At 37.0% G+C, this 14,314-nt stretch overlaps 1 pseudogene; it reads left to right on the top strand.

The window, feature by feature from the left end:
* The window catches only part of LOC137024524 (uncharacterized), a 59,579-nt pseudogene that overhangs the window by 44,409 nt on the left and 856 nt on the right, over positions 1-14,314 (top strand).

Below are 14,314 nucleotides of genomic sequence, written 5' to 3'. Positions count from 1 at the left end.
AGACGTCCGCGAGGGTCTGCCGGCATTACTTTCGTTTTGTTTGTTTATTTTGAGATTAAAGTTTGTTTGAACGTTCGCCGGTTCCCGCCTCCTTCTTCCCATATCTACGAACCGTGTTACATTAGGGATGCACTGATACCATTTTTTAAGGACCGAGTACGAATACCGATACTTTTTTCTAGTACTCGCCGATACCTATACCTATACATTTATTAATTTCCCTGTCTCTCTTTTTTTTTTTGATGTTGCAGTTTTCCAAGCACAACACAGTGAGACTAATGAATGTTGGACAGCATCTTTATAATTACTCTAATGAAAAAAGTAATCATTTTTAGATGCTTGTCACAAACTTAAAGAACAAAATGTTTTTAAGGGCATAATTGCCAATATATTGTTGTTGTTATATGAAAAAAACTACAAACAATACAACAAATACTATAGAGATAAAATTAAATAAACTTGTTTTTCAGATACAGTAGGTTTATTTACCATGTATACATTTATTTAACATATTTTGTTGTTTTAACATTAACATTAATTAATTAACATTAATGACAAATATAGGCTACGTTCCCTTTAGGACCGAATGGATGGATACATGGATACTGACACATATACTGTTTTTACCCAAATGTTTGTCCACTTAAGCTTTAACCGACTGTATTTACGTGAGATACTCAACACGACATTTTGACAACTATGTGTGCATTTGACCATTCAGGCACGAGGAGAACTGATCGTACTGTCTGAGAGAACTGAGAGAGAGAGCTTCTGGTACGTGTCATTCAGCGCGATTTCGCCTATCTGCCTTCACTAATCGATAACGAAAGCATGTAGTTTGCAAAGTGTGTGTTGTCCACACCTCTGAGGCTGATATTGTTTCTGCTGCTGCTGCCACTGTTGCCTCGGAAAATTCTGTCAGTTACGTCACTTGAGGTATCGGTCTTTGGTATCAGGGGTATTTTTATGAGTATGAGTACAAATACTTGAGATTGGTATCGGTGCATCCCTACTGAAAGGTATATACAGGTTTTAGAGCAACATATGCTCCCCTCCAGACGACGTCTAGCCTATTTCAGGGAAGGCCTTGTGTATTTCAGCAGGACAGTGCAAAACCACATACTGCAGCTATTACAACAGCATGGCTTCATTGTAGAAGAGCCCGGTGCTGAATTGGCCTGCCTGCAGTCCAGGGGTCTCATTTATAAAACTTTGCATAGATTTCATCCAAAAAAAAAAAAGATTTATAAAACCATGCGTACGCCAGATCCTGCGCACAAATCCCTTTATAAATCCCAGTCAGTGGAAGATTGTGCGTACGTGCATCTCCACCCTGTCTCCTCCCCGAAATCACCATATATGGAGCTTATGATGCCTATGCCTGTTTTACTATGCATAACCTCATCTGCATATCATTTCCATGCATATTCCCATCCATGTGACAAAATGGTTTTGTGCCATACACATTACATTGCTAAAAATCATCCAATATTCTTATGTTTTAGAATAAATATATCAAAATATGCATACAAATAAAATTGTATTAAATACTTAAGATAAAGGTTTTAGAATAGAGTCGAATAATTCATTTCCAAATAGTATTTTAATTGTTTTAAACAATTAGAATCAAATTTATGCAGTTTTGCTGATAAGGTGAACATGTCTTTTAGGAAGTTTATAGGCTATATTTTTTAGTGTAAACGGATATGCCTACTTATTTATTGCAGTGTAAATACAATTGTCTGTCTCGGCGCTTTACTGAAGTATTTTAAAAAGGAAACGTGCAAATCTTACCGTTTTCCTCAAATTATATCCTTCATATACAGTGGTAATTGTTTGAAGATCCTTCACATGACATCAACACCTCCTGCATCTGCGGTTAAGATATTATCATTGGATCTTTTCAAACTGGACAACAGACCGTTCGACCACAAAATCCAGCAGTGTCTTCCATAATATCCAAGTTAAGCGTGCATCAATCGTCATTCTCGCTAAAATATTTTGAATAAAGTCGTTATTTTTGTTTTGTATTTGCACACAAAAAGTATTCTCATCACTTCACAAAATTAAGGTTGAACCACTGAAGTCACATGGACTATTGTAATGATGTCTTTAGTACCTTTCTGGACCTTGAAAGTGGTGGTTAAATTTATGTCTATGGACGAGTCAGATACCTCTCAGATTTCATCAAAAATATCTTAATTTGTGTTCCGAAGATGAACAAAGGTCTTACAGGTGTGGAACGACACAAGGGTGAGTAATTAATGACCGAATGTTCATTTTTGGGGGCAATAACCCTTTAATGAAAGTCTCTTCTCTAAGAAAGTCAGATTGTTGTGTAACTATTAATGTTTCTGGTAGTTGATGTGTTATCAGAGGAATCTGTAGATGAGACTTTACCAACCTCCAAACCACAAAGCTGCATGTTTATGTCACTGTATCAGTTCTTCCCGTGTGAATCTTAAGAGAGTAATAAGCAGCAGGGATCTATATGTGGTGCATTTGTAGATTTGGGAGATATAAAAAAACTTACTTAGCCTCCCAAACTCAAATAAGCAAAAATATGATATGAATGATCACATCAGCTCAAAGTTGAGAAACATAGTACAACTTATCATATATCATGTCTCATGTAATCACTTTATTTGTATTTCAACCACCGAAAGATGTCAATAAAACAGCTTGTGAACAATATGTCACATAATTTACCTCAGGAATGTTTTCCAATGTTCACAGTTCCTTAACTATATAGCTTATTTACTGTTAATTATATGTTTATGTAAATTTGCCATGAAGACAAGTAACTACCTTATGTGATACTAAGTTTTATACAATATTTCAGTTTTAATTGAGTGTAATTATTATATCTGAAATTAAACAGCATCTGAATACCTCTGTTGTTAATTGTAACCTCTAGTAGTGTACCAAATGAGAGGTGTATAGTTTGCAACATTATGTGAATATTATGAAAATGTGGCCATTTTTTACTCCCATTATTACACAAGAACACATGAATATGCAAATTAGATACAGTGTATAGATTGTATTGAATGGGAAAACCCTTGTATGATTATTTTACCCACATATTGCATAAAGTAAAATGGAATATCAATTATATTATATCTTTCATATAGTTGAGAATCATCTTTAAACAAAGTTTGGTTAAAAACAATCCTGAAGCCTAGAAATCCCATTGTTTTTGCCTATACATGTAATTTCATGTCATTTTATTTTTTAAAACAGCTTAGTCCTGGTGTCAGAGGACATAGCATGACATATGAATAAAATATAATTTTTCAAAAATGTTATTTTGTCATTTGTTTCTTATGCTCTAAACAATATAATGATGTGGAAAAAATACTAAATTCAAATAAATAAATAAATAAATAAATAAATTCTGGGTCTCCAGGAGGATAGAATGCATTTGCAGGTTTGGATTCTATGGATTGTAGGAAATTATAAACTTAATCATTTTTGTCCTCTGTGTTCTGAATAATCCTGTTGCTGTATTACAGAGACCAAAACGATTCAGTGCGTGAGTGAACTCAGTGTCTGAATGAACCCGTTTTTGCGAATCTGACATCACTTGTTCTGATTCTAATCAACTCAAAATATTCTGAATCTGATTTAAAATGTTTGTGGGTTTGGTACTCGGTATCTTCCGCGAAAGAAGGGTAACATTTTACAGAACCAACCAAGGATGTCATCTCGATCATTTAATATATTTTTACTGCCACCTTCAGGATTACATCGATATTGCAGTATTGACACTTGTAGAGCCTATAGGTCATTCTCTAGTAAACATCCAGCATTTCACGGTCTCCTCTACAATATATACACTTCTCTTAAATTTTTATTTGATCTTTGTAAAACGCTTTGAGATGCAACTTTAAAAGACGCTAAATAAAAATAAAGTATCTACACATGTATGATAAACCTGTATGATCATAGATATTCTTTTTTATTTATTTTAGGAGTAGGAGTTGTGTGCTCAGGTAAACTGCAAACAATAATAAAGACAATAACATTTCAATAACCTATCTATTTGACAGATAATTAACAATATCCAATGTACTTGCATCATATACAGTAAGAGCAGGGTTTGGGAACTGAGAACTAAGGCTTTTTTTAACAGTTCTTACATGCCATTTTTTAGCATACTAATACACTCAGAGAAAATGCTCTGAGCTACTTATCTGCGACACAAGACAACACTACTGAATCTACAGTATAAAACATCCTGTGTAGTCTTATTCCCAAATGAATGATTTTACTGACTTGGGTATCTTCGAGACTTAAATCAATATTACAATGTTAAATCAGTGTAATATACAGTTTGGGCCGATTATTAGATTGCATTTATGAAGATTTCAAAATAAGAGTTTTTGCAAAAACATTTTTTTTAATTATTTCATCATTTGCCAATTAAATTTTCCAAATATTTGCTGTAAAAGAAATGTTAAAGGGTTTATTCTCATCTTTGTCTTTCTAAAGTTTAAAGAGATCAGGTTAACTGAGGGCTGTGAAGGGAATGTGGAGGTTTTCTACAATGGATCCTGGGGAAATGTTTGCTTAAACAAGATGGACAAGTCAAGAACTGAACTGTGGAAGATCTGCCAGTGAACCCACTAATTCAGAGGGACTGAAGTCTCATAGTTGGCTTGATTGTTTTAAATGTCGACGTCATGATTCCACTCTGTGTCCATCTTCATCCTGGGGACTGAATGACTGTGATAATGAAGTTGCCAAGATCACCTGCTCAGGTAAAAGGATATTTTACTGATTTAAGATAGCTTGAAGTGGTCATGTGTGTTTAAATATGATTATTTTATGTATTATTTTATAATATCCTGTTCAGCGATCTTCTGAAAATGTAACATGTTTTAATCACAGTGGAGGAAAGTCGTGAATCTCCTCAGAGTCGGATTACATGTTCAAACTCACCATCTTCTCACCAGAGACAGTGTTCAAGTAAGTAATTATATTCTTATATTTTCTTTATTATAGGCTACTTTCATTATTCACTCTCATGTTGTTCCAATCCCATAAGACTTTGGTTCATATTTGCAAAACAAATTAAGATTTTTTTAATAAAACCTGAGATTGTACCACTTCTTTTGAAGAGATACAGTTGCTTTATATGATGAACAGATTTAAACAATAAGTGACACGCATATATAGCACATCACTTTTGGCACATACAGAAGCTCAAACATGCATGTGTGATGTATACAAGAACAAATTAGGTTTCTTCTAGCGCATGACGTTCATACAATTAGCTTCCGTGTTTTCCAAATGTGATGATCCCTGTGTATGTGTGCCGATTATTGTTTAGATGTAAATAAAAGCCTAAATTAAATCTTTTCATCATATAAAGTCTCTTGATGACAAAATTTTCATTTTGGGGTGAACTATCTTTGTGTTTGTAAATGTTGTGCTGAAGCTGGTCAGTGATGTTGATGTGTGTGATTCAGTTCCTCTCAGACTGAGTGGAGGGGAGGGCCGGTGCTCTGGGAGGCTGGAGGTGTATCATAACGCTGTGTGGGGCTCAGTCTGTGATGATCTGTGGGACATCAGTGATGCTCAGGTGGTCTGCAGACAGCTGGGTTGTGGAGCAGCACTGAGGGTTGATGGGAATTCAGTCTTTGGTGCTGGTGAAGGTGTTGTGTGGCTGAACAGAGTCGAGTGCAGAGGGAATGAGATTCACCTGTGGGACTGTCCTCTCTCCCTGAAGAACCACACTGACTGCTCCAACAAAGATCACGCTGGACTCACCTGTTCAGGTCACAGAAAATCTCTGACCAATATCAGTCATTTTTACATAATTTTAGTAATAATAATAATTGTGTATTTGCATGATTTTGAATGTATTTGTGTCTTTTTCGGCAGATTTGCCAGATTTGTCAGTGTTCACTACTCCTGCCACAACATCACCATCTTCTCCTCCAGTTTCTCAGACAGTGAGCTCAACATCAGTCTCTCGTCCACAAACTCCTCCGTCTCTCTCTGTGCTTGTGATTGTACTGGGAGTTGTGCTCTTCCTGCTCTTAGTGCCACTGCTTATACTGATTCAGCAGAACAGAGTGATGAGGAGAGGTAGGAGAGATCCAGAGACTGTCATATTGTGTCTTATTCAGTGTGTGATCAGTCATGTGTTGTGAACTGACAGCAGGTTTGTCTCTCTACACTCACAGCTCTCTCTAAGAGGAGACACGGGAGCACGACTAAAAGCCATTTATGAGGAGATTCATCACAGACACAATAATAAAGCCTGATTTGTAGAGATCAGCAGGGTTATAGTTTCATGCAGAGAGAATTGCATTGATACAATTTGTGTCTTCTTTTCTGTTGAAATGTGTATTTGATCTCGTTTGAACTAGTGGAGATTTTGGCTGTTTTGTGGTTGTAAACATGTTTCATTGGTTCTACTCCATAAAAGTGTCCTTTCTGAAGAACGGCATTCTGGGTATGAAGATGCTGAGAAGTTTCTTTCAGGTTAGAGGACTGAAATATAATATATATGTATCTGCATTTTATTTTTTGCATACATTATGTTATGTTTATTAATATATGCAACATAATATTTATTTATCAGATTCTGCAGTAAGAGTCACACCTGATTATTATGACTTAACCACTAAAAGCCCAACAGGTCAGTGACAGTGAATCCATTAATATTTTATGTTACATTTAGTATTGAAATGTGCCAGATCAATTACATTTAGCTAATTTTCTACATTTAAACAGAAAGAGAATATGCTTTGCTTTCATTTTGTTGTTTATTAACTTCATGTGTGTATTTACTTTCCATTTGCCATTTTCTTTGTAATTAATTTGCCATATTATTAGTAATTAAAAGTGATATTATCAGACAGTCCTTCAGAGGCCTGTGAGAAATCATGTATTTTACTCATTGGCAAAAAATCATTATGCAACTGAACTGTTATTGAACCTCTACCAATTCAGAAACATCACTATTATACAGCATATATAGCCATATTAACAGTTCACTGCACCTTCAACCTATAAGCTCATATATATATATATATATATATATATATATATAGAGAGAGAGAGAGAGAGAGAGAGAGAGAGAGAGAGAGATGAACATGTGGAAAATGGGTTAAAATTTTAAGGCTGGGGAATTTTAAATAATAATAATAATAATAAAACAAAATTGTTACTGTAAAAAAGAGAAACAATCAATTTCTTTCTAATTTTCTGTCAATTTCTGAACAAAATTGTGTCCATGGGGTCAAGACTCTTGTCTGCTTCTCTTTACAATAAGTGTTTTGCTGCAACCTGCTGGATGAATTACTCATTGCAGTATTAAACACATATCTACATACACCAATCAATCTATGATACAAATGCTTGATATGATGCCAAATGAATACCGGAACCAATATTTATTTACAAATATTATCAGAATATGCCTCTGTTTGTTGTACACAAAATAGTCCAGTTCATTTTATAATTTATTAACATACTGTTAATTGTGCTCTTGTTTAGAACATGATACCAGTGTGGTAAAATCCACTTAATATTAAAGAACTTATTGTAATTTCTATAATTAAAGCAAAGATCAAGTATTTTTGTGTGTGAAATCAAGTGTCAGTAAGTGATCAGTCAGTCATCAGTGTTGTATGTTGTGTGTGCAGATCCAGGCTTTGATGCTGAATATAACCTGCAGTGTTTCTCTCTCAATCTCTTTAAGTTTAGTGTGACTTTATCTCCACGCTGACATATGACTGACACGAGTCTGTCCTCAGTGAAGTGTCTCTTCACGCTGGAGGAGGAGTCCCGCTCATCAGCGCTCACACTTTATTGATATATATGGAGAAAATAAAAATGCTGCTTTCTGATTTGTCACTGATTGTGTTTGATGATTTCCTCTGTTGTGTCTAATAAGGTCACAGTGAGTGTCATTGGCAGCTGTGAGAGTCTCTCTCTCTTTAGGGGACTGACAGGAGCCAGTTTCTTCAGTGTGTTTGAGGGAGCGGAAGGAGAAACAAACAGTGTGACGAGCAGAAGAAGATGGAGGGATGTCTGACACTTGCTTTACTCTCCTCTATAGTCACTCTAACAACATCTGGTGAGTACAAAATAGACTGTAAAAAGGGGAAAGGATACATGTTGAATGAGCAGTTTCATCTATGATGACCTCATATCACTAGAAACTCAATACAGGCCTGTGTTTAGATGCATAAATTGAGATCTTGTGACACTGGACTACTAAATATCAAAAAAAAAATTACAATTATTATTATTTGTTTGATATTTTTTAGGCAGCCAATTTAATGATGCCAAGACAATTTTTAATATGTTCTTGTCCAGCTTTCCAGTTTGGAATATCTATAAATATTTGTGTGTGATAACTTCTCTCTGTATATGAATATGTATTCCTCAATTTTATATTCTTCTTCAGATGATTATAAGCTGTTCTACTACTGTGGTTAAATTCCTTTCTCTCTCTTTCATGTACAGATTTTGAGGCTGTTACGTTGGTCAGTGATAACAGTCCTTGTGCTGGTCGAGTGGAGGTTCTTCATAGAGGTCAGTGGGGAACAGTGTGTGATGATCACTGGGATATGAATGATGCTGCAGTGGTGTGTAGAGAGCTGGACTGTGGAGAACCTGTAGATGCTCTGGGTAATGCTCATTTTGGACCAGGATCAGGACCAATCTGGATGGATAATGTGGCCTGTAGTGGATCAGAGTCAACCCTGAAGGACTGTAGATCAAGAGGATGGGGTGTTCATAACTGTGGTCATCATGAAGTTGCTGGAGTCAGATGCTCAGGTGAGCTGCTCCATACATCACCCTGATAATGCATCATTGATCTGACTTTCATCCATAACATCATACATGCAATTAAAAATAATTTTGAGCTATTTGTTTCTTCGTAAGCCCTTCATTGATAATTAGCATATTTTGTTGTATAAACAACTGACTTTCATCCATTTAAAAAAATCAATTATTATTTAATGGACTTGCTGTAGTTTTACATCCATATCATAATCATAGTGAGAGGATTTTCACTGTTTTGTAAATATTATCAGAAACCATAAACTACGGAAGGTCAAGACTTGTGGACGGATCTCACCGGTGCTCTGGAAGAGTGGAGATGCTTCTTGTAGGTGGCTGGGGTTCAGTGTGTGACGCTGCCTTTGACCAGCAGGATGCAGAGGTTGTGTGTCGAGAGCTGGACTGTGGGGCTCCTGTACAGGTGCTGGGAGAAGATGCTTTTGGTGAAGGAAATGGTCAGATTGGATCAAAAGAGATTCAGTGCAGAGGAAATGAATCACAGATTCGACACTGTCCATCATCAACCTCAAATAATATAAACTGCACCCACGACAACGATGTGGGACTGATGTGTTATGGTAAAATGTCAATGTTTAGCCTCTATAGATAAATCAAATTGTTAAATATTAAAATGTAATTATTTGATCAGTTTCTTCTTGGTTTGATTATTTTCATTAAGCTCTGTGTTCTTTGTCCAGGTTACACTGACCTCAGACTGGTCAATGGTCCTGACATCTGTTCTGGTCGAGTTGAGCGTCAGTACTTCAGTAAATGGGGCACAGTGTGTGATGCATGCTGGGATATGAGAGCTGCCAGTGTCCTCTGTAGACAGCTGAATTGTGGGATTGCTGTGTCTGTTGTGGGATCAGACTGGTTTGGAGAGGGAAGTGGAGAAATCTGGGCTGATGTGTTTGATTGTGACGGGAATGAAACAAAACTCTCAGAATGTTCCATCTCTTCATGGAGTCGAGCTGAATGTTCCCATAGACGAGATGTTGGAGTCATCTGCTCTAGTGAGGGGATTTTATTGAAAAAAAAAATGCTACAAATTATCTAGAAATATCTTAATAAAGTGTCACATCTTTCACTCAGATTCCTCTCTGGCTGTTCATGATGGTCTGGTGCGGTTGTCTGGAGAGAGACAGTGTGAGGGGGAGGTGGAAGTTTCCATCCATCAGGTCTGGAGGAGAGTTCTGCTGGACTCCTGGAGTCTCACTGAATCCTCTGTGGTCTGCAGACAGCTGGGCTGTGGCTCTGTGCTGAACTTCTCCGGCTCCTCTTCATCCAGTCCTGAACACAGTCATGAGTGTGTGACGGGCTTCCAGTGCTCTGGGAGTGAAGCTCATCTGGGGAACTGCAGCTCTCCACAAACTCTCAACTGCAGCTCCACACAACAGCTGTCAATCACCTGCCTTGGTGAGAAGAGCAACATCTGGGCAGATTCTTCAGTTGTTAGTGATCACTAATGTGTTTCTCTTTCTCTGAATATCAGGTCACGGGTCCATCAGGCTGGTGGGTTCTGGGGGAGACTGTGCAGGGAGGCTGGAGGTTTTTCACAGCGGCTCATGGGGGACAGTGTGTGATGACTCCTGGGATATTAAAGATGCCCATGTGGTGTGCAGACAGCTGCAGTGTGGAGTGGCCCTCAGTAACCAGCAGGTACCAGCCTGGTTTGGTCCTGGTTCTGGACCCATATGGCTGGATGAGGTGGAGTGTGAGGGGAATGAGACGTCCCTGTGGAGCTGCTCTTCTCCAGGCTGGGGAAAACATGACTGTCAACACAAGGATGATGTAGGAGTCGTGTGCTCAGGTAAACTGTGAACAATAATTTAAATAATAATTTAACACATTTTTCTTATGCAGACAGAATGCAATATTGAAACAATCTGGCAGTTTCCTGTGCTCTGCAACACTGCTACTGAAACACACAAAGTGACTGAATCCTAAATGGATGACTCTTCTTTTTAGTGAATCAAAGACATGCATCTGACAACTAGTTTATAAGTATATATTGAAATTGTCTCATCATTGGCAGTGGATTTTAATTTTTTTCTCTTTTTTTTTTTTTTTTTGTTCTTTTCAAATATATGTTCCTTAAAGCAATAAAACATTGTTAATGGAATTGTTAAGGAACTGGAATCAAAACTGTTAAATTCTTTAAATTCGTTGGTTCTCATTCCTCACCCCAAACCCTATCTAGAGTTTAAAGAGATCAGGTTAACTGAGGGCTGTGAAGGGAATCTGGAGGTTTTCTACAATGGATCCTGGGGTAATGTGTGCTGGAACCAGATGGACAGAGACACAGTGAGTCTGATCTGTCAAGAGCTGAACTGTGGAAGATCTGGTGTTTTGTCTGATTCTACAACAAGAGTGAAATCAGCTCCTAACTGGCTGGATAAAGTGAAATGTCGACCACATGATTCAAATCTGTGGCAATGTCCATCTTCACCCTGGGGACAGAATGACTGTGGTGAAGATGAAGTGGCCAAAATCACCTGTTCAAGTGAGATGATATTTTAATGATGGTCTCAATAGTCAGGTTTCTTTAAACACATTGTTTATATATATTTACATTTACATTTAATCATTTAGCAGACGCTTTTATCCAAAGAGATTTCCAAATGAGGAGAGCAATATAACCAATCAAACCATAAATAGGCCAGCAATATGCAAGTGCTGTGACTAGTTATTCCAGCACAGTACACTTAGCAAGTACATTTTTTTTTCTTAAATACAGTAGAAATATTAAGTGTCAGTATTAATGTGTCAAGTGTTGACGAAAAAGATGCATCTTCAGCATATTTAATGTGGTGAGTAAATGTTTCTGAAATACAAGCTGATAGAAAGAGACTTAAATGATTTATATGGTTTCAATTTTCACATTGATATGTTTCAGTGAGAGATGTTGTGACTCTTTGTATCCTAAAATTCAGTTCTCTTCATTTTATAATCTCAGTGGAGGAAAATCCTGAATCTCCTCAGAGTCGTCTGACATGTTCAAACTCATCTTCTTCTCACCAGAGACAGTGTTCAAGTAAGTTTTTAGACAACAAATTTGTTTAGTCTATATTTTTATAATAAACGATTAAAATATGTGCATTTAAACGAAAAATTATTTGCATTTAAAGTCATAATCAAATTCATAAATCTAATCATACATTTAAACTTTTAAAGCCATCTTTGTTCAGTTTCATTGTGCATTTTGTTGTGAAAGGTGAGCTGAATCTGGTCAGTGATGTTGATGTGTGTGATTTAGAGCATGTTCCTCTCAGACTGAGTGGAGGGGAGGGCCGGTGCTCTGGGAGGCTGGAGGTGTATCATAACGCTGTGTGGGGCTCAGTCTGTGATGATCTGTGGGACATCAGCGATGCTCAGGTGGTCTGCAGACAGCTGGGTTGTGGCGCAGCACTGAGGGCTGATGGGAATTCAGTCTTTGGTGCTGGTGAAGGTGTTGTGTGGCTGAACAGAGTCGAGTGCAGAGGGAATGAGATTCACCTGTGGGAATGTCCTCTCTCCCTGAAGAACCACACTGACTGCTCCAACAACGATCACGCTGGACTCACCTGTGCAGGTCACAGAAAAACACTGACCAATATTAGTCTTTTTTTTTTTTTTACATTTAGAGCTAACAATATTTTTTATTTTGAAGATAATTAAAAAAAAACTATTTAAAATAATTATTTTTAATGTTTGTGTGTATCTGTTTTTACAAGGACAGATTTGTCTGTGTCCAATACCACAACATCAGTCTCTCGTTCACAAACTCCTCCGTCTCTCTCTGTGCTTGTGATTGTACTGGGAGTTGTGCTCTTCCTGCTCTTAGTGCCACTGCTTATACTGATTCATCGGAAAAGAGTGAAGAGGAGAGGTAGGAGAGATCCAGAGACTGTCATATTGTGTCTTATTCAGTGTGTGATCAGTCATGTGTTGTGAACTGACAGCAGGTTTGTCTCTCTACACTCACAGCTCTCTCTGACTGGTACACAGAACTACAAAAGACTCAGACTGAGGCAGTTTATCAAGAGATTCATCACTTCACTCAGAGGGGTGAGGTATCATGGGAGAATGTTAAAAGATTTAATTATGTTATAATATAGGTGTTTAGAGATTCTGAAAACCTGGTGAAAATGAAAGCCATAGACAATAAAGCAAACGCCTCATTACAAAATTTTGAGACACTTTATACTTCAGTCTTAATCACATCATGATGTTTTAACAAAGTTCAGGAAGAGCACGTTCAGATAATCTACTCAATCAGTTTGAGGAGGCCTCTATATAAATAGTCAACCCACCTCTGTCCCACGACAGTTTTTCAGCATCTCTCCTCACTCTCAACTGTTCATCCCAGCTGGGGAGGGGTGCATGGGGGGTGGGGTGAGTACTCTGGGTTTCGGCCACATTCTGAGCTCAGAGCCCATATACACATACTCTTAAACTATTCCATTATATGTAAGTGTGAACTGGTGAATATAAGGGAAATAAGGGAGACATCAGTGATTCAGATCTGATCCACTGTAGAACTAAAGCTTTTTCTATCATTCACATCTTCCATATCAATTTTAATCATATAAAATGTAAGATTTCTATATTACATTTACATTTATTCATTTGGCAGATGCTGACATTATCCAAAGCGACTTACAAGTGAGGAATACAACAAGCGAGTCGTAATGACGAGGCAAATAGACACAATAAGTGCTCACAATACAAGTTTTAGGCTCAGTGCTTCAATGGAGAAGGATTAAAGGAAGTGAAAGGATAGGTACAGAATTTTTTTTTAGGATGAGGTTAAGTGCTCACGAAAGAGATGAGTTTTAAGCTGTCTTTTGAATATTGCCATGGATTCTGCATTCTGGATGAAGGCAGAAAGATCATTCCACCAGAAAGGAACAGTGAACGAGAATGTTCTGGAGAAAGATATTAATGAAAGTCTCTTTACTGAGAATGTCAGATCGTTGTGTAACTATTAATGTTTCTGGTAGTTGATGTGTTATCAGAGGAATCTGTAGATGAGACTTTACCAACCTCCAAACCACAAAGCTGCATGTTTATGTCACTGTATCAGTTAAGATCTCTTCCTGTGTGAAATTATAAGCACTAAGCAGGGATCTAAATGTGGTGCATTTGTAGATTTGGAAGAAATAAAGAGCTTACTTAGCATCCCAAACCCAATTAATTTTAAATAAGTAAAAATATGATATGAATGATCACATCATCAGCTCTTTGAATCAATGAGAGTTTATTTTTCATTGAATTGAACCTAAATAAATAAATAAATGTAATTAACAAATTCTATTAAATGTTTGACTAATGACTCAATACTATTTAAACATGCTGTTTACTTCTTTATTAACTTTCTGTTCTCCTTTTTAGAAAAAGAGTTCAAGACTGTATATTATGATGATGTCACCAACAGCAGTGGCCTGAAAGGTCAGTGACCTTTTGAAAGTGATCACGTGATTCATTACCAGATGATTAATATGACCTGCAACATGAACATATTTTG

The sequence above is a fragment of the Chanodichthys erythropterus genome, chromosome 8 (assembly GCF_024489055.1).
Source record: "Chanodichthys erythropterus isolate Z2021 chromosome 8, ASM2448905v1, whole genome shotgun sequence".
Classification (NCBI taxonomy): domain Eukaryota; kingdom Metazoa; phylum Chordata; class Actinopteri; order Cypriniformes; family Xenocyprididae; genus Chanodichthys; species Chanodichthys erythropterus.
Note: the sequence above shows the minus strand (reverse complement) of the source record. Positions and strands in the feature narration are given on the sequence as shown.